Source organism: Miscanthus floridulus, unplaced genomic scaffold, assembly GCF_019320115.1.
Source record: "Miscanthus floridulus cultivar M001 unplaced genomic scaffold, ASM1932011v1 fs_275_4, whole genome shotgun sequence".
Classification (NCBI taxonomy): Eukaryota; Viridiplantae; Streptophyta; class Magnoliopsida; order Poales; family Poaceae; genus Miscanthus; species Miscanthus floridulus.
This window is the reverse complement of record NW_027096501.1, coordinates 19925-37605: the sequence shown is the minus strand read 5'-3', so window position 1 is coordinate 37605 and position 17681 is coordinate 19925.

The window sequence follows — 17681 nt, the reverse complement described above, 5'->3', positions numbered from 1 at the left end:
TAAGTACTTTACGATGCTTAACTTAAACATCACACAATCAATCATGCTAAGATGGCAAACGGAGACAACAACACCAAGCATGACACAAGTTTCCCAAGATCTCAGGTGCTCTAACTCAGTCATCATTCAAGGCATAAGTCACACTTAACAATATACAAGCAAACACTATAATTGGAATCTGCCAATTTCTGGACATGCAAACAGCAGCTACAAGATTTAGCTATAACTGGAGTTACACAAATCTAAATGACTTGAAAGAAGACATTATGGAAAGCTTATGAAATTTTCTACAATTCATCTTTAATCATCTTAGCATGATTCTCAAGTTAACTAAGTCAAATATATCTATTTACAGAAACTGGTCTACAATTGACAGAAAGCGGTCATTTCTGAAACCCAACTTTAAACAGCTGTAACTCTTAAACTACTTAGCCAAATGACACCAAATTTTAATAGAAGATAGATATATGAATTATCTACAACTTTTGTATAAACAAGTTTCACAACAAAGCACATTATCATGAAGAACTTTGCTAAGTTCCCAGATCTGTCCAAAACCCACATTTGCAAGAAAATAAATATTAACTTATATTGCAAACACATAATTAGGCAAAACCAACTTTACCAACATTTCCCACATGACTAAAGAACACCAGAAAACCTAGTGTCCATGTCCAATTAAATTCTTTTAATGCATTTCTTAATTTATTTTAGATAACAGGGTGACTTAATGAACATATACCAAAAGTATACAATAAATTCTACAAAAATTACAGTGGCTCACATATCCTATCAATATTCTACTGTACAAATTTTACTCCATTTGAATATGTATAGCAACCGCTATGAAAAAGACAAGTTGCTAAAGCAAGAAATCACGTGAGAGCAAGATAAACCAATAACTCAATCATACTTCATCCAATACTCATGAAATTTTTACCACACATCAACTATCACATGAGTAGCATGCCACAAAAATTTCACTTCATTTGGAGCCCTAGATCTACAGTTATGAAAAATAACAAATTCAACTAGCATTACAACCTTACTGCACAAATCTATTTTTACCGCAAAATATTTAAACTAAAACATGCCATATTATAGATCCACTGCATAGACAATTTCACAAGGATTCCAAAAAGTCCTCATTTACTATTTTACGAATTTTCTACGATTTACTATGAATTTCCAAAGTTCCTGCAAAATAATTACAAACCAGTCCTTATGGCACTATTCATATGAGTCTATGACATTGCAGCTAGGCCCCTGACTTTCGTCGAATTGTCGCGTGAGGTCCTCGACGTAGATTTGCACAGGGAGCTCGTCGGGGTCTCGCTGCTCCGGCTGGAGGAGGCCATGCCATCGGCGGCTGAGGGGCGGGGGAGCACCAGGGGGCCCTTGCGCACCCGCGGGGCTGCTCGGCTTAGCCCAAGGTGGCCCACGGCGGCTTGGCCACGCGTGGGCACCGGCTGCGGCGGCGGCGGCCGGAACTTCCACGGCCACGGTGGCGGTTTGTGACGGCGAGCACGAGCACGACGTGAAGGAGATGGAGGCGAAGCTGAGGGCGGTGCTCGTGGGGAGTGAGGAGACTGGGAGCGGCGAGAACAGCGGCGGCGGTCGGAGCTTCCACGGTGGCCATGGTGGACATGCACGGCGTTCGCAAGCTCTAGAGCGAAGGAGGGCGAGCGAGGGCAGCGAGTGAGAGCAGGGAGGAGTGGGGAGCGTCTGGGATAGCTCGGCCTCCATTATGGAGCAGCAGGGGCGCGGCAGGGCGGCCGGGACACGCGGCGAGGAGGTGGGCGCGTGGTGCTTGCGCCTGGTCGCCACGGAGGCAAAACGTCGAGCACGTGGCGTGCAGCAAAGTGGACAAGGTGGGACGCCGTTTTGGGCTAGCTCGGGTCTGAATTAGACTTTGGGCCCAAAAGAAAAGTTGTCAATCTCGGCCTACTCTACATTTCATATTGAGAGTGCACAGCCATTAGAGCTACAGATTAGGGAAGAATCAAGTGCCAATATGACATTGTCAAAGTATCGGCAACAATTAACAATCTTTCCATATTGATGGGCAAAATGAAGTCCGACAAGTGCCATCTTCTTGCCTGCTCTTCTCCACCACATAAGCTCCAACTTTTGTATTTGGACCAACTTGAGTTACTTAACGAGAACTCGAGAACACGGGATGCCAATGTCAATGTCCGTTTAGTGACAAAGTAAACATTTGCTGTTTTGGGAGCTATTTTTGAAGATCCAACCTAACTCCAATTATAATGAGACTTGATTCATTGTTTCCACCATAAAAAGTACTTCCCTCCATATGAAGAAATCCAATTGAGCTACCACAAGAATTTGGACGATAAAATGTCGCAAAGAAGTGAACTTGCTGCCATCACTTTTAGGGACTTAGAATATTTTCTGCACTTCGAAAACAGCAGCCGATTGAATCTTGTGAGCTCTGTCTGACTAGGTTATGGACCAAACTAGCTCTTGACCCTTAAACAAAGTTTCTTCTATATAACATGAAGTACAACTTTCATTTAAGGTCCAACCTCAAAACTGGTATAGAACCTACTGTTCTACTTTGACCAAAGTAGGATCACTATGAAGCTTAAATTATCCTTTTTGATCCATTGGAGCGTTTTCTTGGCATTTGCCCAACATGAACCTTTCATGACTTTTGTTGTAGAGTTCATCTAGAGTCATTTGGGCATGGTTCCAAGATTTGGTTGACGATCGAGAATTCCATTCACTTTATAAAATAATTCAAGCAAGGACATAACTCGTCATTTCATGTGACTTCTTGATTCCAAACTTCACGAAACTTTTCCATGGATCAATATAGATGGGTATTGATGTGAGACATATAAAGATATTCCAATAACACCACCCAAGCATATATCTTGAAAAGGGGTCTATAGGCGAGCAAAGGTGCAATATCCAAGTTTAGATTGGGGCTCATTTCTATAGGTTTGACCTTGACATCTTCATCATCACTTAATATACCATGTTTTAGCTCAAACCCATTGCTTACTGGTGACAAACACCTGGGGTGTTACAAGCAGCTTCTTCAATATTTACGAACATCGCAGCAATTTCCCACAGTACCATTGTGCAATAATGCACGGAGCAAGCTTGAGATGGTGGTGTGCTTGTGAATGTAGTCATATAGGTTCTTACAGGTACTCCCTCTATCCAGAAAAGAATGTAATTATGGGTAATATGCCATCAAAAATGGTTCATGTTTAACTAAATTTCTGATGAATACTATTCACATTTACGGCTCCAAAATAATTTATTATAAAAATACATTTCGTAATTAATCTAATAATATTGATTTGATATCATAAATATTGATATTTTTTCTATAATTGATTGAATTTAAGATTCTAAACTATGAGACTGTGCTAGAATTGTATTCTTTCTTGAACGGAGTGAGTAGTTATCCTCTCAGAAGATTGATTTTTCAACAACGCGTGGATCACTACATTGCATTTATATTCCCATAACACCGCTGTCATACAGTACTTGTGAGTAATTGAATTCACATCTCTCAGAATTAGATCCATTTTGACCCGGCAGTGGTAAGTATCGATCGTTGCTTGTAGAGAAGAAATTGTTTGGAGTACTTGTGAGTAATTGAATTCACATCTCTCAGAAGATCCATTTTGACCCGGCAGTGGTAAGTATCGATCGTTGCTTGTAGAGAAGAAATTGTTTGGAGTATTTCTACCAAACTTACCACTGCCGGGTCAAAATGGATCTTCTGATAGATGTGAATTCAATTACTCACAAGCACTGTATGACAGCGGTGTTCTGGGAATATAAACGCAATGTAGTACTCCACGCGTTGTTGAAAAATCAATCTTCTGAGAGGATAACTACTCACTCCGTTCAAAAAAGAATATAATTCTAGCACAGTGTCATGGTTTAGAATCTTAAATTCAATCAATTATAGAAAAAAGTATCAATATTTATGATATCAAATCAATATCATTAGATTAATTACGAAATGTATTTTTATAATAAATTATTTTAGAGCCATAAATGTGAATAGTATTCATCAGAAATTTGGTTAAACATGAACCATTTTTTATGGCACATAACCCGTAATTACATTCTTTTCTGGATAGAGGGAGTACCTGTAAGAACCTATATGACTACATTCACAAGCACACCACCATCTCAAGCTTGCTCCGTGCATTATTGCACAATGGTACTGTGGGAAATTGCTGCGATGTTCGTAAATATTGAAGAAGCTGCTCCTGCTCTTCAATGGCATTGTCCTTGTCCATGCATGCATCTTCTCCTCTTGAGACGTGATCGAGACGGAGTAGTAGTACACAAATTAAATTAAAGGCATGCAAGCAAGTCAAGTCTTCTCGTTAATTAATATATTAATGGCAATTGGCAAGCACTTTCGCTTCGCTCACGCACAGCATCTCGTGCAGCCACCAACAACTCATACTCCTATTAACTGTATCACAATAGAGTGTGAAATGTGCTTACGTCACCGTGCTTACATCACATCGATGACCACACAACGGTTTTAAAAAGCCGCCGTTCACACATCCTTTGTTTAATAAGGCATTTTATTTGTGAATCTATATATAGTTTCAAAATTAAACGCGCCATGTACTAATACGTGGCTCGGCACGGCATCGTCCATTTGCGTTCTATCTTTCTCAACCTCACAATTAGAACGCATTTCTATGCATGGTCACCGCTTAAGCTGACCCAATCTCTTTTATCATTTTCACATAAGAAAAATAACCTCTATTATACCCAGAATTTATTATAGATTTTAGAATTTATTTGATTTACTTGAATAAATAATAGATCAGACCGGCATTATTTATTTCACGTAAGCTGTTAACGGGCTAGTCCGAGTGGGGCCCTGGCTTCCCATTCATAGGGGTCTGGCATGGGTCAGCTGGTGACCGACTCTAGATTTTTAGTGGCCAATCCATATAGTTGTCGGGTCCGTTCGACTGGTCCCAAGAGCTCGTTGCCTTTCTTCGAGGAAAAACCATGGACTGGGAACCGACCAAGACTCGAACATGGGCCGGGATGCCCGCGGCGTTCGTTCACCCGAGTACCTGGCCACGAGTGGGCCCATCCCTTTCCACCCCACACTCTAAGGGCACCCTAGAGCTGCTGTGAACCCATCGGAGGGCTAGCATTCGAACTCCTAGGCCTAAATAGGCCGTAGGAGCATTTTTAGCTCTATATCCCTCCTTACCTATGACGGTTCTTGGCCCATCGACTGGGCGAACCGTCATCCGACGTGTCCTTCGAGGGCGTGGCCAGAGATAGCATGCGCATGATCTTTGAAGGGAGGTGACATGACGCGGCGCAGTGGGCGCGTGAACCTAGTCGGACGGTTTGCCTTCTCGCCCCGCTCCATCCTATAAATGGTGGACTCCCCCTTGATGTTTCTGCATACCAAAACCGTAGCCTTACCTTCTCCATTTTTCAGCCACCGCCATTTAGATCTGCCATGCTTGCTAATCCACCACCTAAGCCCTAGATCTGTAGCTTCCGCTTCTCTGTCGCCGCCTTTGCTTCTCCATAGCCACCTCCATCCTCCATGGATTTGTGGTACCACTCCGATGTTACCCATGCGCGTATGGAGGGCCTCGTTAAGTGTGGTCTTCTCCATGGGCGGACCGATGCGGTGGAGTGGCTTGTGCTCGACCATGAGGATGCACCGGCGCCGCCCAATGGCTACGTCATCTCCTTCGCATCCTTCCATGAGCGTGGACTCATGGTTGCTCCCCATCCATTCTTTCGGGGGCTGCTGCACCACTATCACATCAAGTTGCAGCACTTGAACCCCAACGAGATCCAACACATCACGGCCTTCATCATGATGTGCGAGGGGTACCTAGGGATCAAGCCCTACTTCGAGCTGTGGAGATATTTCTTGTCCATCTCCTTGATCAACAAGAAGGAGAGAGGCCAGGAGACCCTGGTGCCGATGGGATGTGCGGGCATCCACCTCCGAGGCCAGTGGGCGGTCGAGTACATGCCCTACTAGCTCTCCAGATCCAACAAAGGGTGGCACTCACATTGGTTCTACCTGAAGAATGGCCCTACCGCTCCCTTACTGGTCTTCTCCGGGTGCCTGGTCGAAGAGGTACCGCCGTCATGGCTGTGGGGCCACCTGTCAAGGAGAAGAAGAGGATGCGCGACCTCCTCAAGACCATCGTGTTCTTGAAGACCCATGACCTCTGTGGGGCCAGCATCATCAGGGGGTATCACACGAGGAGGGTGGCACCGCTGGTGACGCATGTCCTCCTGCTGTATGGGATGACGCCCGACGTGCAGCTCATTGGGATGATGCTTGCCCAGGGGCTGCTTCGTGACAGCGAGGTCGCACAGCGCATCAAGGAGGCCATGGGGGAGGGCAATGCCATGTTCCTAATCCTGGGGCATCCAGTGATGTGGCCGGACATGGGCTTCATCGAGCTACCGGTGGGGTTAGCCTTTTGGGACTCTGTCATGCCGCTGCTAGAGCACGCGACCATGAGGGAGGTGAACTATGTCATGGATGAACGAAGGAAGAAGAAGAAGGATGTTGAGGAGAAGAAATGGTGGTCGAAGCAGTGAGGGCAGCGGCATCAAGGTTCATCGGGAGAAGAGGATGAAGAAGAAGAGGAGGAGGAGGATGATGGCTCCAGGTCACCCATCCCATGGGATGATCTGACCACTAGAGACTGAGGACCCGCCTTCACCATAGGTGTGGTCCTTCCTATGGCATGCCATGGGACAGGAGGGGGAGGACATGCCCTTGGAGTCGATGGAATCAAACTGCCCCGCCCCGTCTAGACCTTCGACGGCAGGCCTCAAAACCAGTGGAATCAGGCTGCCTCACCTTGTCTAGGCCTTTGATGGTGGCCCCAAAGCTGGTGGAATCAGATCGTCCTGCTCCATTCGGGTCATCTATGTTGGCCCTCGAAGCCGGTGGAAATAGGCCACCCTGCTCCGTCCAAGCCCTCGGCGGTGCCTCCGGAGTCGGCGGGAAGCGGCCGTTCTGATTTGTCCGAGCCCTCCGAGCCTGAGGGAGGGCTCGAAGCGGCAACATGCCGATGAGGAGCAACCTGGGGTCGAGCAAGCCGGTCCCAAAACGTCCTTATGTGATGGCGTTAGGGTGAGTCAGAAGTTTTTTCGTCCTTTTGTCTTAATGAATTTTTGCCATGAACTGATCGCCATGTCACTTGCAGTGTCAGAGGACGTGGGACTCTCCTGCAGCTCGCTCTGAAAAAGATCCTCCTCTAGCAAATGCGCCAGGAGTCAGCTGGCGCCACACCGGTGGTGAGCATGAGTGGCATTGGAGCAGCCACGGCTTCAACCGGGGAGGTGCAGCCAATGGCTACGTCCATAGGAGAGCAAGGCGGAGAAGGGCACATCTAGGGCGCTCGTGGCAGGCACAGCGTAGCCGGTTGTGTCCTCGACGTCATAGGCGAAGGCGGCATAGCTGGAGCCATTGTTCATGTAGGTGGGCGTGTCCATGATGGGATGGACAAAAGGGGGCACACCCGAGGCATCCTTCATGGATGTGGCGAATAGGGCAAGCCCCCATGCCCGTGTTACCCACCCCCTCTATTGCTAGATTAGCCACTCTAGAGGAGCTACCACCGCAAGAGAGGTCAGGCATCGCTTGAGGTCAGCGTGGGGACATCCCAGTCTCTAGTCTAGGTGGCTTGCCCTCAATGAAGCAGTAGAGGAGAGGGAATTGGGGAGCGTCCACATGGAGGTTGGGGACGGTTTGCGCCCTAACCACCGTGGTGAGCTCAATGTGCAACATTGTCGCCCTGGTTGGCCAGGTATCATATGACCATGCTTCTGACCCGCATGTTCTTTTTTCGCGCCTCTAAGTCTTGTCTTCTTCAGTAGATCCTTATGGCCCATAGATGGGAGAAGTCCCAGTTCCTTGCCTAGGAGACATGGCAGAGTGAGGGGCTCACCGCATAGCTCGTTGCCGCCCATCAGGAGGTGGCTAAGCTTGCCCCTACCGCCTAGGAGGTGTTCGACCTCTGAGTTAGGGAGAAGGATCCTCGTGATGATGCCCACGAGGTCATGGAGAAGCTCATGGCCCTGATCAAGAGGGCGCGCACAGACACCGTGGAGGCCGAGCGGCTATAGGAGAGGGACAATTTGCTCTGGGCCATAGAGGAGCTCCGCATGGGGATTGACCTAGCTCGCTAGGAGCACGCCGATGCTCAGCAACGGATTGACCACCTCAAGGATGAGCTTTAGGGGGAGAGGGACCTAAAGGTTGTAGCCGAGGGCGTGTCCGCCGGACTCACCGTAGAGGTCAGTCAGCGCCAAGAAGAGGTCCGGTGCCTAGAGGCCAAGGTGACCCGATAGTGCGATGAGGTGCGTAGGCTTCAGGCGAATGTGAATAGTAAGTCTCTGGTTTCCCTTGTTGTCTTTCTTCCTAGAATCCGTGGTAAGCCTTTTAACATGGTCAGTACGTGACTTGGGTAGGTCTCGATGACAAGCTCGGGGCAAAGGTGGTGAAGCCATGGCCTAGAGAAGGAGCTCAGCGAGGTGAAGGACACCCTCCAGAAGGAGAGCGATGAACATGACAACCTATGCATCGCCGTCCAGCTAGTCTGCGATGAGCTCGAGCTAGCCCCAGAGCAGGAGACAAGCTCACTCATGGTTCGCGCCACCTAGATCACGGACCGGACATGTGATATGGCAAATGGCATGCTTCGCTTTGGCGTTCACCGATCATTCGTGATCACCCGTTCTCATTACGAGAACATCGATATGGCGATGATGAACCAAGGCTTCGCGCCCGTCTATACCGACGCCGAGCTAGACAACATCGAGAAGGAGGTGCCCCCTAACGCATGACCTTTCTACCAAGATAGACGATGAAATCATCCCCCTAAGGGGTTAGTTTAGTCAGAAAGATCAGGCGGCGCATTTGTAATAAGCAGACAAGTTCTAACCATTTTGTTTTGTTTAAACAAGCTCATTCTTTTGTTTCGGTTGAACAAACTTGTTCTTTCTCCCTTTTTATGTGTAAAAAGGGTTAATGTGTTCTGACGCTTCCTGTTGTTAAGACTATAGAGCTTGAGGTGTGGGTGAAAAAACTCTGATCACGCTGGTAAGCAAGAGTGCCGTAGTCGCTGGGGCATGGGTTTCTTGCAGTCCTGACCAGTTTTACTCAGTGTTCGTTTCCTGTAAACCTTGCCTCTAGGTTTTTAATGTGAGAAAGGGTTGGGCACGATGACTATTTTAGAATGGATATATATAAGCTTATTAGCCCTAGAGTGAGGCCTGACCCCTTGTCGTTGCCGGGGTTAGGTTTCACTAAACATCGAGGAGACGATAGCGAAACTGGTAAGAGAAAGCATTTTTTTATTTTAGAAACATTATTCTTTGTTTTTGTATGTACCCCTCCCTAGGATTCGAGCCATCATCCTACGATCATGCATTCAGTCCCCATGTGAGTCCAACTTCCCTTGAGCCCCCACGCATTGCAAGGGTCCGGTCGAGGGGTCAGCTCGTCTTTGTGATCATCATCCCACAAACATTTTTCGATAAAATGGAGGGGCTGAGCCATGTCATGTTTTTCCTCGATGGACGAAACATGGTGCTCGATGAGCTATTAGCAGGCTAGTCCTGAGTGGGGCCCTGGCTTCCCATTCATGGGGGTCTGGCATGGGTCAGCTGGTGATCGACTCCAGATTCTCAGTGGCCAATCCATATAGTTCACGGGTCTGTTCGACCGGTTCTAAGGGCTTGTTGCCTTTCTTCGAGGAAAAAACCATGGATTGGGAACCAACCAAGACTCAAACGTGGGCTGGGATGCCCACGGTGCTCATGCGCCCGAGTACTAGCCGCTAGTGGGCCATCCCTTTTCCACCCCTCACTCTAAGGGCGCCCGGAGCGGCTGTGAACCTATCGGAGGGCCAGCCTTTGAACTTCAGGGCCTGAATGGGTCGTAGGAGCATTTTTAGCTCTGTATCCCTCCTTACCTATGACAGTTCTTGCGCCTATCTATACCGATGCCGAGCTAGATGACATCGAGAAGGAGGTGGCCCCTCTAGGCACATGACTTACCTACCTGAGATAGAGGATGAGATCATCCCCCAAGAAATTAGTTAGGTAGATAAGACAGGCAGTGAACTTATAATAAGTGGACAAGCTCTTAAATTTTGTTATGGCTAAACAGATTGTTAGCTCTTCTCCCCTTTTTGTATAAAAAGGTTAATGTGTTCCTGACCCTTTCCATCGTTACGGCTGTAAAGCTTGGGGTGCGGGTGAAAAAACTCTGAATCACGCTGGTGGGCAAAAATGCCATAGCCACTGGGGTGTAGGTTTCAAACAGTCCGACCAGTTTTACTCAGCGTTTATTTTCACAACCCTTGCTTCTAGACCTTAAAGTGAGAAAGGGTCAGGCACAGAGAATGTTTGCTAGGTGGATATACTCTTAAATGTGTTCTAACTCTTTCCGTAGTTAAGGCTAAAAAGCTCAGGGTGTGGGCAAAAACTCTGATCATGCTGGTGAGCAAAAATGCCATAGCCACTGGAGCGTAGGTTTCTTGCGGTCCGACTAGTTTTACTCAGCATTTGTTTCTGCAACCCTTGCTTTTAGATCTTAATGTGAGAAAGGGTTGGGCATAGAGAATGTCTACTAGATAGATATGCTCTTATCAGCCCCTAAGTGAGGCCCTGACCCCTTGCCATTGCCGGGGTTGGGTGTCACTAAAGATCGAGGAGTCGATAGCGAAACCGATAAGAGAAAGCGTGCGTAAATTAAGGGTAAAAGCGACGTAGCTGTTCGATGTTCTAGGTGTTGATGAAGACTTCACCGTCGATGGTCTTGAGCTTATATGTGCCTAGTTGAAGCACCTCTATGATGATGTATGGTCCCTCCCATGGTGGAGAGAGCTTGTGGCGGTTCTTGTTGCTCTAGACGAGGTGAAGCACCAGGTCCCCGACGTTGAAGGCCTGGCCCCACACTCGACGGCTGTGGTACCGGCGCAACGCTTGCTGGTACTTGGCCGAGCGGAGGAGGGCAATGTTGCGTGCTTCATCTATCTGGTCCATGTCATCCTTGAGGGATGCCTCGGCTCCCTGTTCATCATACGCCCTGACCCTCGGTGCTCCATAATAGAGGTCAGTCGGGAGGATAGCCTCGGAACCGTAGACCTTGAAGAATGGTGTGTAGCCGGTGGCTCGGCTAGGGGTGTCCTCAAGCTCTAGAGCACCATGGGAAGCTCTACAACCTATCATCTGCCAAACTTGTTCAACCAGTTGAAGATCCTAGGCTTGAGGCCTTATAGGACCATGTCGTTCACGCACTGGACCTACCCATACATGTGGGGGTGCGCCATGGCAGCCCAATCGATGTGGATGTGGTATTCATCGTAGAATTGGAGGAACTTTTCTCAATGAACTATGTGTCATTGTCCATGATAATGGAGTTTGGGACTCTAAAGTGATGGACTGATGTCAAGGAAGAACAACATGACTTGCTCGGACTTGATCGTAGAGATCGATCGAGCCTCTATCCACTTTGTAAACTTGTCTACGGTGACAAGCAAGTGCGTATAGCCCTCGGATGCCCTCTTGAGAGGTTTGATCAGATCGAGCACCCAGACCATGAATGGCCACATGATGGGGATTGTTTGGGGTGCTTGAGCCAGCAGGTGGGTCTACCGAGTGTAGTATTGACACCCTTCATAGGTGCGCACAATCTATTTAGTGTCAGCTACTGTGGTCGGCCAGTAGAAGCCTTGTTGGAACATGTTTATGACTAGGGTCCTAGGTACGGCATGGTGGCCGTAGAGCCCACCATGGATATCTCTTAGCAATTGTTTCCCTTGTTCAATAGGGATGCAATGTTGTAGGATCACAGTGTGGCTTCGCTTGTAGAGTTCACCCTCAATAAGGACAAAAGACTTGGCATGACGTGTGAGCCGCCAAGCGTCCGTTTTGTCCGTCGACAACGCCTCATGGAGGTGGTAGTCAAGGTAAGGCGTCCTCCAGTCAGTCGGAGGGTCGAGCTCTATTACTGGATCCTTGTCAAGCTCTATGACTTTAGGGTTTGATGGAGCCACCGACTTATTAGCCCCTGAGCCCAGGGCAGGTGGCCCATCACTGGTCTATTCTAGGCTCCTCGTAGTGGACCGAGGGCTTGTACTGATCGTTGGCAAAGACTCCCATCAGCACCGGCTCTCGGTCGGACGCCATTTTTGCCAGTGTGTTGGCTACCTCATTGAGATGCCTTAGGATGTGATTGAGCTCGAGACCATCGAACTTGTCCTACAATCTATCGGACTTCTCGGTAATACACAACCATCTTGGCATTGTGGCAGCTTGAATCCTTCATGACTTGGTCGATGACCAGCTGGGAGTCGCCCCGAACATCAAGCTATCGGATACCTAACTTGATGGTGATATGTAGGCCATTGATGAGTGCCTCATACTTGGCCACATTGTAGGAGGAGGGGAAATGGATGTGAACCATGTACCTCAGGCATGCCCTGAGGGGCAAAACAAAGACCAGCCCCATGTCGGCACCTTTCTTCATTAGTGATCCATCGAATTACATCATCCAGTACTCTTGGTCGATGACTACTGATAGCATTTGGATCTTGGTCCACTCTGCAACAAAATTAGCCAGCACTTGGGACTTGATGGCCATCCAAGGGGCATATGAAATACTTTGACCCATTAGCTCAAGCGCCCACTTCGTGATTCTTCTTGTGGCATCCTAGTTTTGGATGATCTCAGTAAGAGGGAAGGGCATCACAACCATCACCAGATGCAACTCGAAGTAGTGACGCAACTTCCTCTTAGCAATAAGGATGGCGTACAAGAGTTTCTGGATTTGGGGGTAGTGAGTCTTGGAATCGGATAAGACCTCGCTAATAAAGTACATGGGACGCTACACTTTGAGGGCATGTCCCTCTTCTTCTCGCTCTACCACTAGGGTAGTGATGACCACTTGCGTGGTGGCCACAATGTAGAGCAGAAGCAGTTCCCCATCGACTAGGGGCCTAGGATCGGGGCCTTCGTCAGGAGCTGCTTCACTTTGTCAAGTGCCTCCTAGGCCTTGGGTGTCCATTCAAAGTGGTTGAACTTCTTCAAAAGCTAATAGAGGGGGAGACCTCGTTCATCAAGGCGTGAGATAAAGCAGCTGAGCATGGCAAGGCACCCTATAACTCATTGTACTCCCTTTATGTTCTGAATCGGGCCCATCCTTGTGATGGCTGAGATCTTCTCTGGGTTGGCTTCGATGCCACGCTCAGGAGATGATAAAACCTAGCAGCATGCCCCTCAGGACCCCAAAAACACATTTCTCGGGGTTGAGCTTGATGCTGTTTGCTCGGAGTTTCATGAAGGTCTGCTCTAGGACGGCTATGACCTGGTTAGTCTATTTAGATTTGACCATGATGTCATCGATGTAGGCCTTGACAGTCTACCCGATGAGATCCCCAAAACACTTGAACATGCAGTGTTGGTACGTAGCCCTCGAATTTTTAGACCAAACAGCATTGTGATGTAGCAGAACGATCTAAATGCAGTGATAAAAGATGTCGCGAGCTGGTCAGACTCTTTCATCATGATTTGATGGTACCCTGGAGTATGCATCAAGGAAGCAAAGGGTTTCACACCCTGAGGTCGAGTCGACTACTTGGTCTATGCATGGCAAAGGAAATGGATCCTTTGGACACGCTTTGTTGAGACCCGTGTAGTCAACATACATTCTCCATTTCCCACTCTTTTTTCATACAAGACTGGGATTGGCTAACCACTCGGGGTGGTATACTTCCTTGATGAACCCGGCCACCAAAAGCTTCGCAATCTCCTCGCTGATGGCCCTATGTTTCTCCTTGTCAAAGCGACATAGGCGCTGCTTCACTGGCTTGGAGCATAGCCTGATCTTCAAGGCATGCTCGGATGACTTCTCTCAAAATGCCTGGCATGTCCTAGGGTTTCCACGCCAAGATGTCTCTATTGGCACGGAGGAAGTCGACGAGCGCGCTTTCCTATTTGGAGGAAAGCATGGTGCCAATGTGCACCACTTTGCCCTTGGAGCCATTGGGGTCAATGAGGCCTCCTTGGTGCCCTCTACAGGCTCAAAAGACCCGGTGGACTGCTTGGGGTCAGGCGCTTCTTCGATGACCTCCTCCCTGATAGTCGCAAGCTCTTTGGAGGTGATAATTATTGTGGCATGTTCATAGCACTCGACCTCATACTCGTAGGCACACTAGAAGGAGGTGCCGATAGTGATGACCCCGCATGGACCTGGCATCTTCAACTTCAGATAGGTGTAGCTGGGGACGGCCATGAACTTCACGTAGCATGGATGTCCTAGGAAGGCGTGGTAGGTCCCGTGGAACCTGACCACCTTGAAGGTAAGGGTCTCCATCCTATAATTGGTCAGATTAATAAAGGTGACGGGCAGATCGATCTGCCCAAGTGACATGGCCTGCTTTCTAGGCATGATGCCAGTGCAAAGGTGCCCCGGTCGGCCGGATGTGCGATCGGTTGATGCCCATAGCGTCGAGCGTTTCAGCGTATAAGATGTTGAGGCCACTGGCTCCATCCATCAGCACCTTGGTGAGCCACTTCATGCCGATGACTGGGTCAACCATCAAGCAGGTATCTTCCTGGCTATGGGATGCTTTTCGGGTTGTCAGTTCGATTAAAGGTTATGGCAAACTCTGACTATCAGATGAAGGAAGGTGTGGCCGGCTCAGCCATATAGACCTCGCGGCGCATAAGCTTCTGGCGGTGCTTGGAGTCATAGGATGCCGACCCTTCGAAGATCATGATGCAGCCATCCAGCATCAGAAATCCACCATCCTTCCCCTCGGCGTCGTCTGCGGCTGGCTTGGGCTCCTTCCTATGGTCCCCTTGTTGGAGCCGTCTGGACAAGAGCTGCTTCATGAGGACATAGTCCTTGTATAGGTTCTTGATGGGGAAAGCATGGTTCAGGCATGGCCCTTCGAGCAGCTTCTCAGAGTGGTTTGGCGTACCCTCGATAGGCTTGCAACCCCCCTTGCTGTCGACAGTGGCCACAAGCGAGCCCTCATGCCGCTTGCTGTCGACAGTGGCCACAAGCGAGCCCTCATGCCACAAGCGAGCCCTCATGCCTTGCCCTTGGGGTGGTCAAAAATCACCCTGACCGCCTCCTCACCCAAGGCATGGCTAGTGGCATGTCGAGGAGCTCCTTGGTGGTTCATAGGCCCTTATGTCCTAGCTTGTGAACCTAGGGACTCATAGGTGGTCCCATACAGGAAAGCTCCTATGATGTCGTCGTCAGCGATGTCGGGCAGCTCGTTGCACTGCTGGGAGAAGCGCCGGAATGTACCCACGAAAAGTTTTCCTGGACTTCTGTCATCAGTTTTTTAGATCCCATGGGTTCCCAGGACACATGTATGTGCCCTAGAAGTTTTCCACGAAGATCTCTTTTAGGTCTACACAACTTTGGATTCGGTTGGGCGGAAGGTGTTCCAACCACGTTCATGCCAAATCGGTTAGGAATAATGGAAGGTTGCGGATAATGAAATTGTCACTATCCACTCCACCGGCTTGGCAAGCAAGCCGATAATCCTCGAGCCACAGTCTGAGGTTTATTTCCCCAGAGTATTTTGGGATGTTGGTCGGTGGTTGGTACCATGGTGGGAAGAAGGCGTTGAGGATGTGTCAGCCAAAGGCCTGAGGTCCCAGCAAGTTGGGGCTCAGGCTTTGGTCTTCGCCGCTGTCATAGCATCCGCCATGATGAGGGTGGTAGCCGTGGCTAGTCTCCTCCCTCTCATCATTGTGGGCACACCTGCGGGCATCTAGGGTGTTGTGCACATCACGGTGGAGGCCAAGATGCTCATGCACCGGGGCCATGACACGTGGCCTGCCGCCTCGCTGTGCCTAGTGGGCTGACATTTCCCTGTTAGGTCACTCTAAGGGCACGTGCTGATTGGCATCGAGCTCGCATTGTTGAGACAGTGAGCTCTCCACCTGCTATGTCGCCATACGCTCGAGTAGCATGCGAATCTCATGATAGGCCTGATGGTCCTCGGGTGTTGCAGGCTCCGAAAGCCCCCAGAACAAGGCCGCCACGACAGCAATGTTCTGGCTTGCACGGGTGAAGTGTGGGAGGGCTTCATCGTCCTTGATGATCCTCCTGTTCACATCGCGGGCCACAGCGCACGCACACCCACCGTCTCTGTGGCACTCGATCTCTTGCTCGAGTCCCGTGTGTCCCTACTCAAGCTAGACTCGTGCTTCTTCGAGCTCTTGGTGCCACGCCCTCAGCTACTCTATCCATAGGCGAGGTGGGGCCCCTACATCCCCCTCGAGCTTGATGTCGAGGTCATCTATTAGGGGTAGCCCCTCCCTCGTGGATGCTTTCGATGTATCCCTCAGGGGTACCTGCCATGAAACACACTCACGAGGGGTGATGGCTCCCCCTGTTGGAGTTAGAGTCGGAGGGTGACTCTGATTCTCCTATGAGAAGGTCGTGGTAAGATTCCATGACATATTCAGTCATCCCCATGAACTCATCGTTCATAGGGGATGGGGGTGTGCACTGCGCCACAAGGTGGCCAATGGTCTCTACGGCGTTGCGTAGACCGAATGGGAGCGTTGTCGAGGCACTCTGGATGAGGTATTTTGGGGAGAGCGGCTCTCCTCTAGCAAGCTGCGCCATGACATTAGCGAACAAGAAGGTGAGACGGCGTAGGTCCTCCCGGGATGGCCAGGGTCCTAGGAAGGCACCAAGCTAGCGCTCTAGCCTCCCATAATTGAAGCAGAGGAGCTAGTCGCTCCTAGGGGGCGCGGGCCTTCGGTGCAGTGCAGTTGCAGCTCCTCAAGCGCCTCGACGATCGAGTCGAGGCTGGCGGAGTGGAGAGGCTGGACGGCAGCAGTAACCTGCACCACCTCTCCCTCCATTGTAATGATGAAGTCCAGGTTCCCAAAGCGCACGTGCGTGCCCGGGACCTAGCTGATGCCGTGACTAGCCATCTGAGGCCTGATATGGACATCGAGATGCGCAAAAAGCCCCAACCCGACACGCCAACTGTCGGTTTTTTGGACCACCGATGAGTAAATTTGTATTTACGCGTCTAGCTCGGATGGTGTGCTCGGAGGACATAAGGGTTTATACTGGTTTGGGCGGAACATCCCTACATCCAGTTCGTTGTTGCTCGTGTTACCGACACTTGGTTTGTAGTAGGGGTTACAAACAGGCGAGAGAGGGAGAGGGTCCTAAGTCTCTAGTGGAAGGAGTGAATCGGGTGCTGAGAGCACGCTTGCTGCTCTGCCGTGTGTTAGTGTCGTGCTCTTGTGTTTTTATCCCCCCGTGGGGCGCCCTGCTTCCCCTTTTATAGGCGAAGGGAAAGTATGGGTTACAGAGGAGAAAAAGGAGAAGGACAAGAGAGAGAAGAATGCTTCCAGGGTTGCTGGGTCCTTCTTCTTCTTCATGTGGGTCCTGCCAATCCTGTAGATATCAACAGGGATGGCTCCATGTCATGGCCGTGTTTGTCACTGGCACCATGCGCAGGCATCATCTGCCGGTCATAGCAGATGTCAACAAGGATAGCTCCATGCCACGGCCCCGTTCGTCACTGGTGCCATGCGTAGGCGCCATCTGCCGGTCATGGCGTTCCACTCTATCTCGGCGGACGTCGTGGTGAACTGACGCGCCTGTCAGC